General features: G+C 44.2%; 1 long non-coding RNA gene across 8 annotated transcripts; it reads right to left on the bottom strand.

Annotated features, from left to right (window-relative positions):
• Positions 1–1,215: 1,215 nt before the first annotated feature.
• LOC100835246 lies at positions 1,216–9,027 on the bottom strand. Of its 8 annotated transcripts, XR_001407226.2 has the most exons (12): positions 7,922–8,741; positions 7,400–7,520; positions 7,218–7,300; positions 6,997–7,132; positions 6,791–6,857; positions 5,154–5,527; positions 4,751–5,052; positions 4,364–4,654; positions 3,860–3,929; positions 3,133–3,201; positions 2,329–2,685; positions 1,216–1,686 (listed from the first exon to the last, which is right to left on the bottom strand). It is a non-coding gene; the product is annotated as an uncharacterized LOC100835246 (long non-coding RNA). The 8 variants fall into 8 exon arrangements; XR_001407224.2 differs by having other exon boundaries at positions 2,329–2,738; positions 4,751–5,527; positions 7,922–9,026; XR_001407223.2 differs by having other exon boundaries at positions 4,751–5,527; positions 7,922–8,729.
• Between the last annotated feature and the right edge of the window lie 512 nt (positions 9,028–9,539).

Raw genomic sequence — 9,539 nt, 5'->3', positions numbered from 1 at the left:
TAGGTATGGTTAACTTTTAACTAAACAAAACCCAAATCTCCATAGGGGGGCTCGTGGGGTATATAAAGGAGGAGGGAAAGAGATTTCCGTCCACCTTGAGTAAGGAGGCCGAAATCCAACTCTATCTCTAACTTTTCTAACAAACTACAACTCTTTACGAAACAGAAAAACTGATCCGTCAGCTTGTTTTGTCGGCCACGGTCAGCAAACGTCGAATCTCCTTGTGGAGCCGGATCCGTTGGAAAGTTCTTGTAATCACATTTCCAACAAGTACTTGTTTGTTTGATTTGGACTCGGGATGAGGTCTGGATGATTAAAACAAATTCGGGTCTTCTGACAGCTCGGACCCGAATCGGATTCAACTTTAATTCGTGACATCTTTCTCTAGCAAGCTCCGAATCATGTGCCGTTTGATTTGTTGGAAAGATCCTTCTCTCTCACCTGCACGGATGTTTGATTCTTGTTGCATCTCCCGCTGGCCTCCATTGTATCTCATCTTGATCTTGGATTTGAAAATCTCGACCAAATACCTACGTAATAAAATGATACAAGATAGTAGCTCTGGCTATTCATGCATATGACATTGAAAACAAATAGTATTTGATTTCACCTGATTATAAATTTTATCGAATACTCTAGAATTGAGGGTGCCAAAGATCGTATCCTGGCTGTCACGTCCATATCACTTCGATTCGTTGTTATTCGATTGTTTTGCTATATGCATGCTCATCTCGATCCGTCCATCCCTGATTACTCGCGATTCGTATATATAGCGCCAGACATTTTCTAAGCCGGCATCAGCATGCCTCACGACGGCGTTGAACGTCACCAGGACCGGGTCCCGACTGAGAAGCCGGAGTCTCGGTTGGGCTGCCGTCGACTGTGGTGCTGTGGCGGCGCAGTCGGTAAGGAAGTTGACCCTGCTGCCGCACCGCGACCAGCACCAGTACCGCCGATCCATGACGAAACGGACTCGGACGACGACGACTGGAGGGTCGTCACGTTGATGTGACCAGTTGTGGGGTTGACCTGGTGCTATCCGGGTCGTGCGCCTCCCTGGGACGGGCGTGGAGGTTGTGCTGTGGTGGGTAAACAGTTGACGTCTGTTATTGGCCTGGTATGACCAGAATGGACCGAAGAACGGCGTTGGTTGCTGCCATTGTTAGCTGCCGCGCGAGATGTGCAGCATGTGCGAAGAAAGGTTGGACGAGTGCGAACACAAAATGAGTTACATAGATGTGTTGGTTCATTAGAAATAGATAACATATTTTACAGTCAAGTCTAATATTACAGAACAGAGGATCCTGTATATTACACTGATACCGGACAGACTCTCAAGCTGTGATGCCGGAACAGGGGAGCCTTAAAATTGCACTGATACCACATTGTGACCAAAGGGGTCAGCAGACTGAGGCGGCACTTCAGTGGTTGGGGAGACAGATAAGATGTTTGCAAGATTAGCTGCTATCCAAGTCTTCGAATTCTTATTTTCTTGTATCTCCTTCGCAGGGGCCGCACGTGAGGAATAGACAAAGAACGTACCCTAGCCTTTCGAGGAAGTGCCTGCCTCACGGTTCTTCTTACTCTTGGTTGGATCTGAGTGGGCAATACTTACTTTCTTACTGAGGAACTTCTGCTTGTTCTTCTATGTAGTTGGAGGTGGTTAGCTGTGAGGCGCAGCTTGTCCTGACGGACCATGAACACAAAAGTGAAGATCTCTCCTTTATTGCGGAACAAATATTAATGCAGAATATTATCTTCGAATATGATGAACATCCTCCGAGGAAAATACTAATATGTAGAAAAACATATCCAACTCTGCATTGTTTTGTCAAGATAAAGGGAGAGAATCTGGACATTTTAGAAGTTGTTAGACTCTGCATTGCACATAGAGAAATTAAGAGCAGAAGTTAATCCAGGGAATCATTTTAGGTGACAGGGAAAAGAAGAGCAGGTATCTCTTGTATGTGTGTAGAGCTTATGTAGTCCGATAGAGTTACAGAAAATAATATATGTGGCCATTCTTCACTACCAGGAGGCAAAGAACAGTAGAGTTTAGCACATGGTCGTCTTGAATTAAAACATGACTTGAGGTGTAGCTTCATTGCGTGGAGTGAGTGATAGCAAGCTTGTTTATTATGGTGATTGCCTGGACTATACTTTTTTGCACCTCGATAGGTAATAAATATTGTGAAAGTCCAGAGGTAGACTAAGAGGTGTACGTCCATGTATTCCACAACACTGCGTGGGGTGGTATCAAGCAATGGTAGGCTCTCACAAAGCAATAGATTTGAGTTTAGAGAAATGGGAGTGGAAGTTGGTCGGTACCAGAACTGGAGGAGGGGAGTCGATCAGGGTGGCGCAGCGTCCTCAGGACGTTCCAATGGGGAGTCGGGGCGGCGCAGGTCCCACAGGCCGGAGCAGCGTGTGTCAAGGCTTAGCACCTGGCGGCTGACAATGGGAGCAAAAGCAGTAGAATTGATGGTGAACGGCGGAGAACTCCAGATGGCCGGTTACCTGGGGGCACCGTTTCTCGGCAGAGAAAACACTACAGTCATCTTCATTGAATCTCGGGGCCCTCACATCAGGTGGATCGCACAGATTCAAGCTATTTCTTCTCCAGTCTCCTCGGCGATTCAGGCTGAAGCTTTGGGAGCTCTTCTTGCTGCTAACATTCTCTCCCATCTACAACAGCAGGAGGCAAAACAGATTTCTGACAACCAAGGTCTTGTAATGGCCTGTCAAAGCAACGATATTGAAAACTGCCCGGGGGACTGGTCTATCAGATCTTATCTTCTTCAGATTATTGAGATTCACTCTACTCTTGATGCTAAAATGGTGTATACTACCAGGGACAATAACACTCTCGCACACCATTTAGCCAGGAAAGCTAAGAAAGGCCAAAATCACAGTCCAGTCTTGCACTAATAGCAATCATAGGACTGCTGGCTGCCCCTTGAGGCAACTTTGTAATCCTCAGAGCCCTGTTCCTTACAGGCTCAAGAATGTAGTGTGTTGTTAATGAATAAAATCTCTCTTCTTACAAAAAAAAAGTTGATCAATATCCTATAAAATTGAGGACACCGGGAGTACTATAATAAGTTAATAGTATCAGCACTGAAGGTACTTTACCAGAATAGCTCCTAGCCTCTGGGGAAGTGAGTAAGATCTTCCAGCCAATGCAATCTGATAAGAGTTTCCCTAAAAGTGTTTGAACACAGAAGGCAAAAGAAAAAACATTAGCAATGAGTCCAGCATTTTTTGCAAGTGGTGGCTGCAGAGATACAGTTGGTGCAGGAAGATAGACGAGCATGAAATTCGTAGCTATTGCCATGACCTGGCTAGTATCACAAGAAGCTAAATTAGATTTTATAACCGATGAAATGAAAGTATACTTATTAAGCAGAAAAATCTCTAATATAAGAGAGTGACTTATTCTGATTATATCTATTTGCCCTTGAACAAATATTTTCAACTCATCTGATCTATTCTGACCACTTAACATCAAAGAGTGACTTATACTGATAGTATATATTTGCCTTTGAAGTATTTAATCACACGACGTGGCTGATATTGCAGAACACCGAAGATTTATATACTTTCATTTCGTCAACAATATAAAAATGTGAGAACTAATAAAACCTGTTTTTCAACAAGATGGTTCCATCGTGACCGATGTTGTCAACATAATTGGGATATTTTGATGTCTGCTTCCAAATTTGATTATTCATCGAGTTAAACGTTGGTTGACACTCGAACAATATATATCCGAATGGTTTGAATTTTGGATAAACACAATATATGGCACAGATATGTATGTAGTCACCGAGTTGTAACTGTTATATACAAATAAGTATACCACATCAGCAATGACGATGTCAATATCTTTTGACGAAATTCCTCATCCTCTTCTCCTACTTCGCCGCAGTCTAAACAAGCAATGGAGCAGAAAACAGGTCAAGAATGTCAACATAGAACATGAAACTCTAATCACACCCCCATTAGATACATGGTTTACTTTTCACTTGAAAGGGATGCGAGCTGGTCTCTATCTACCTTCGTTTCTGCTTGAAGGAATTAATAGTCCACATTTGGAAAGCCAAATATATAAACTAATTGAGTGTTAGACCGCAAATTCGTTTTCCATCAGATAGTCTGCTATGTGCTCTAAGACCATGAAAGGAGATATAGTCATGCGCTTTAGGACCAATCACATCATACAGATTTTGAAGAACTGAATTAGGGCCTCTACAAATAATCTGGTACTGCCCGTGCATAATTCCTCTCACAGATACGGCTCGCCATGAGATTATTTAAGAAACAAAGCATAAAAATAATCCTGATTTGTGTAGTAGGAAATTACCTGAAAACCCGGTAAAAGAGGTATGACGATGATGGCCTTAAAGCACCTTCTCTCTTTCTCTCTCTCTCGGATAATGTCTAAGCCAGTCACCACTAAATCTCCGTCGGGCAATGCCTGAGGCTCAAGCTCTTGAGGTATAAGTAATGGAAATCCTGACATTATGCACATGATGCCAAGGAGTTTCTTTGATGGTGTCAGACAATGCTAATGTAGTTTCTTTTAAGATGATAACAAGAGAAGAAGATGTAGTAATGTCTACGAATCTGAATCTGCACTCAGCAGGCAAGGAATCTGACAAATAAAGAAGAGTGTAAGTGTATTGCAGATTTACCATAATAGGTACAATGGCAGTATAGAACCACATATTTATTCATGGAAGATCATTACCTCGAAGATGCAAGGCTGGATAACTTAACCACTCATCAGCTTTCTGAATCGCTAAAGTGCAAAGTTTCTGCACATCACTACCACCACATAACCTGCTTACCATACCATGAGCCATCTTTGCCGACATTCCATCAAGTGGACCGACCTCACTTTCCAGTTTCCCTTTTGCATCTTCAATAATGTCATGCAATTCTTTAAAATGGCTTGATCCCTCTAATAGCCGATAACTCCAATAGATATGATGGCAGAGAATATCTACTCGTCGAGCCACTTCCGCAATCGCCAGTTGTCTTCTCCAATAACTGCCAAATAGTAACATTCATGTCAACTATAAAAGTCCATCGATAATCATAAAAAACATGACAAGCTTCAAATTCACAATGATGTGATAAGTGAATACTACCTGCAAGGGATGGTGACGCCAACAAACAAAACTAATATAGTCAGTTTAAAGAGCATGTGTCTGGCCCAAAGTAGAATATTTGGTCAATTTGAAGAAAGTAACACAGAAATATGTGGTTTAGGTCAAGGTTCAAGAGCATGTGGCAACATCTATCTCTTTACATTAAGATTAGTTAGGACTACCTCCCTTCAAAATAATTTATGATTGCCTGGAAAACAACGCTGCTTCTTACTGTCGTCGAAATCCGAATAAATCCGCCCTTCACAGATTCACCAAAATACGGATAAATAAACCATATAACAGCGAATCATGAGAGCGCCATGAATCTGTGGCCCGATCCTTTGTGCCAGCTTCTTATCCGATCCCCAGAAGACCTGCAATTCAGAACAGTTGATTAATGCTTAGTAGCAACAAAGATGACATCAGTAAGGTTGGTACTGGCCAGTTAAATTAAGTCTGAGCCATATAATTGTCAACCAGAAAAGGGAAAAGTATATAAAAATACATATTTTATTCAATAAAATGGCAAAAGAACCTGCAATCCTGTGCACATTAACTAACATTGAACAAATCACACATAATAGTAGTAGATAATAACTCAAGATAGATAAGTTTCTTCTACTGGAGTTCTAGTAAAAATATTTCACATAATTATAGAAACCGAAGACAGATAATTTGTCTTGTACTGAAGCTCCAGTAAGAAATATTTCAGAAGATCATCGAGGCACATAATCTCAGATCTCAGCCAACTACTTGTACAGACAGGTCTGGTAATTTAGCCCCAACGAGCCTCTCCTAAGTGGATTCTTTTCTCTTCAGATAACAGTGGCTTTGCCATCAAAGAGTACAAACTCATGTTCAAAACAAAATAATTTTCTTCTCAGAGCTTAGATTTTAATTTAGAATGGAAAGTAATGAGTAGACAATAACGGATAAAAGCATAAAATTTCTATCAGATGATTTAATTAGGACATATCCTGTATCATGATTATTCAATTCACACTAAGAGCAGATACTAAATAGATACTAAGATATATGCACATACTTATGAGCAGGATATATATAAATTCTGATAGTGACCCACAGTCGTTCTCCCAAATGCATACGTTTCATTCTCAGTCATAAGTGAATTGATTATTGAATGTGCAGATATCTTAGGATCATTTAGTATCTGCTTTTTATCTCACTTATGGAGATGCAGGTGTGTAGAAGCACATCCATTCCTCCCCTCTTATTTTCTCTAGGAGGGTATGGACCATTTGAGCTGGAGCTGTGTCCCAAATATTGTGCTAAATTAATACATGTCCTGCCACAGAATTGAGAGATTTTTTTTCGAGGAGCAGATTTGAAGTATATTATCTTAGAATAGCTCAATCTAGTATGCAATCTGATGCGAAATAGCACATCTGGACTGGTATCAAATAAATGCTAACCGAAACAAGTGTTACTGAACTCTGTCAAACAGGGCAATGACACGATTTTTCCCACGAAATCAACCCAAATAGAAAGCATCCATCTAAAATGACGCTAGTAACACTGCGACGCAGTGAATTAATCAGGAAAACATATAAGAAATGGCAGGAAACCGCATCGTTGGAATGCATCCAGGTTAGGGAGGAGAGAAGAGCAGCACTGACCAGAGGCAGAGGACAAGCGGCACGGAGGAGAGAAGATGGCGACGTCACGGCAGCAGACAAGCTCAGCCTACAATGAAAACACAATAGAAAATGGCAATTAGCAGAAGTATAAACTTCTCGAGAAAGAAAAAGAAAGTTCAAACTGACAATGTCACTCAACAAATAAGTAAAAGTAAATATGAACCATCCATGAGTACTGTTTTTACCTTCATTGTGTTCTTCCCATTTGAAATCCTTGGTGCCTTAGCGACTTTCTAAGGACGAATGTTTCATAGCTACTTATGCACTTGTTTAATGGATGATACACCCGCTTCGGTGTATTCTAGAAAAAAATAGCTACTTCTGCACGAAAGAACAGAACAATTTTTAGAGGACTACATATTTCTCACCAACTCATTCTAGAATTTTGAAATAGATAGATATAGACCTTGCACTTGTGGGTGCAGATATGCGCATGAATCCTCAATTCTGGTTATTTTTGTCTGATGCCGCCATGTGCTAAGCTGCTTCCTGAACAACAGCACAAACAAGTACACTAATTTCACTAATATTATTCAAGATTTTCACTGTACATGATGAACAAAAATGAAATCGAACAAAGTTGAAGACCTTTTATTCTGCAACCCATTGCCTGCAGTGGTAAGACCTGCTGCTGCTCTTTTTGACCTGCAGCAAATCTACCAAATGATACTGAACCATGATCAAGCACCATCTGCTGAACTGAATCGTCCTGAACAGAAGACATAAAGTGAAATAAGGAACTCACAAAATCTAATTTATTAGAGCATATACAACAATAACAGCACAGCAATTACAAACCATCCAAACCCTACTGAATTAGAACTAAATTTATTTAAGAGGCTTCCCCTACCTAGCATCGCAGCGAGCAAAAAACAAAAAGGAGAATCGGAACACCGGATCTCCAACACCTCAGAAAATCCCCGCACGAAGCAAAACGAGCAACCCATGCTGCAATATTGACCCGCGCAATCGCAGCTTCTCTCGGGTCCAGATCCCAGGAGCCCGGGCCCCAATTCCACGGGTAAACATCCCACCAAACACGAAGAAGGGACGCCATGGCCAATGGGAAGAGGAGGAAGCAAAGGTCAAAGGAAGAGGAGTTTTGATTACCGCGTGAAGAAGAACTTGATGGTCTGCGTGATGGCGAAGCCAAGCAGGGCGGCGACGAGCGGGAAGTTGTGGAAGATGGCCAGGTAGGAAGAACCACGCGCGGCTTCCGGCGACGACGACGAGGAGGCGGCGGAGGAGCGCGCCTCGTCCATGCCGGCGACGGCGGGCTCAGAGAGGTGTCAACGGCGCGCACAGCGTCGGGGCTCTTTCGTATGCATTTTTTTGTGTAATTGTTTTTTTAATAAATGTCGCTTCTCCGAATTCGGTGGTTTCTGTGGACAGCCAATCCACGGGATCAGGGTAAGTTGTTGGCCTACACCAAGAGACATGAGGATGCCATGGCCTCTGTCCCTTTGTTTGGTCAACTTCTCGGTACCCCCCGTGAAATGATGCGAGACAACCAGCATTTGATGATGGGCACAAGCAACAATCGAGTCCTCCTCACGTGACCAGAACCGCACAAAGCAAGCTAGCTTGTAGGATGAATATCACCATTTCACGTAGAGAAGCTTCAAGGCGAGCATATCATATCCCAAACACACGCCAATTGAAAGAATTCGATTCCCAGGGCATCATGTAAGAGCAAGCCCGGAGCGTCTTGGCTCGCAGTCCCCCATCCTTGTCGTAGCAGAGCCTAAACGTCGTCATGTAAAACAGGTAGTGCGAGTCCTTGACATCCGCTGCCACGCCTTTCCGCGACCGATGCTCGACGATGCGCGCGAGCGCGGCGGACCTGGTCCTGTCCGTGTCCTCGCACACCAGCTCCTCCTTGGCGAGCTTCCACACCGGCGGCGGCCGTGCTCCTTGGCTGCCTTCATCTTCACCGGCAGCGGCAGGCGCGTGGACCCAACGCGTACAGCCTGTCGTAGGCGGGCACAAAGTCGTAGACGTACCCTGCCTTGGCACGGAAGCAAGGGCCGGTGGCGAGGCCTCCAGTCGCCGTGTCGTAGAGCAGCGCGGGGCCGGGCTCCTCGTCGCTGGTGTAGCGCACGGCAACGATTCTGCTGCCCACGGCGGCGAAAAACGGGCAAGGGTAGTGTTTGTGGGAGGTCTCCGGGGGGCCAGGGACAGGGAGCGACGGGGCCTGCGAGTCCAAGTCGGCGTCGGGGACGGTGCTGTGGAAGCCCGATACGTCCACCTCGTATATACTGAACCCCTTGGCCCAGTCGTCCACCACCAAGTGAAGATGGCGCCTGGATCTTGGTTCGCCATCATCGTCGTCGGATCTGCTGCGCCGCTTGGACATCGTTTTAGTAGCGCTTTCGCGATCCATCTCGCCGCGCGCTAGTTATCTCCCGGCCGGGCGTTAGGAATTGAAGCGGGCCGGGATCGCGGACTAGTTATATATCGGGCGATGCCCAAGTTATACACGCAGCCGGAGATGCATATGGCAAATCCACTAGATGTGTTCGAATTTGCGAGGGATCCGAGCCGATATGCCACCGGGTCCAGCCCTTCCCGGCCGGTAGACCCCGGTAGCTGGGCACAATCAGAAACTCATTCAACCACACATCAGGGACTTTTCTTCGGGAGCAGCGACCGTAAGGCGACCCAGTTCGGAGCGAAGGTGAGATCTGACAGCTAGAAAATTTCAGATCTAACGATCGGACGGCTAGAA

The sequence above is a fragment of the Brachypodium distachyon genome, chromosome 3, assembly GCF_000005505.3.
Source record: "Brachypodium distachyon strain Bd21 chromosome 3, Brachypodium_distachyon_v3.0, whole genome shotgun sequence".
Classification (NCBI taxonomy): Eukaryota; Viridiplantae; Streptophyta; class Magnoliopsida; order Poales; family Poaceae; genus Brachypodium; species Brachypodium distachyon.
Note: the sequence above shows the minus strand (reverse complement) of the source record. Positions and strands in the feature narration are given on the sequence as shown.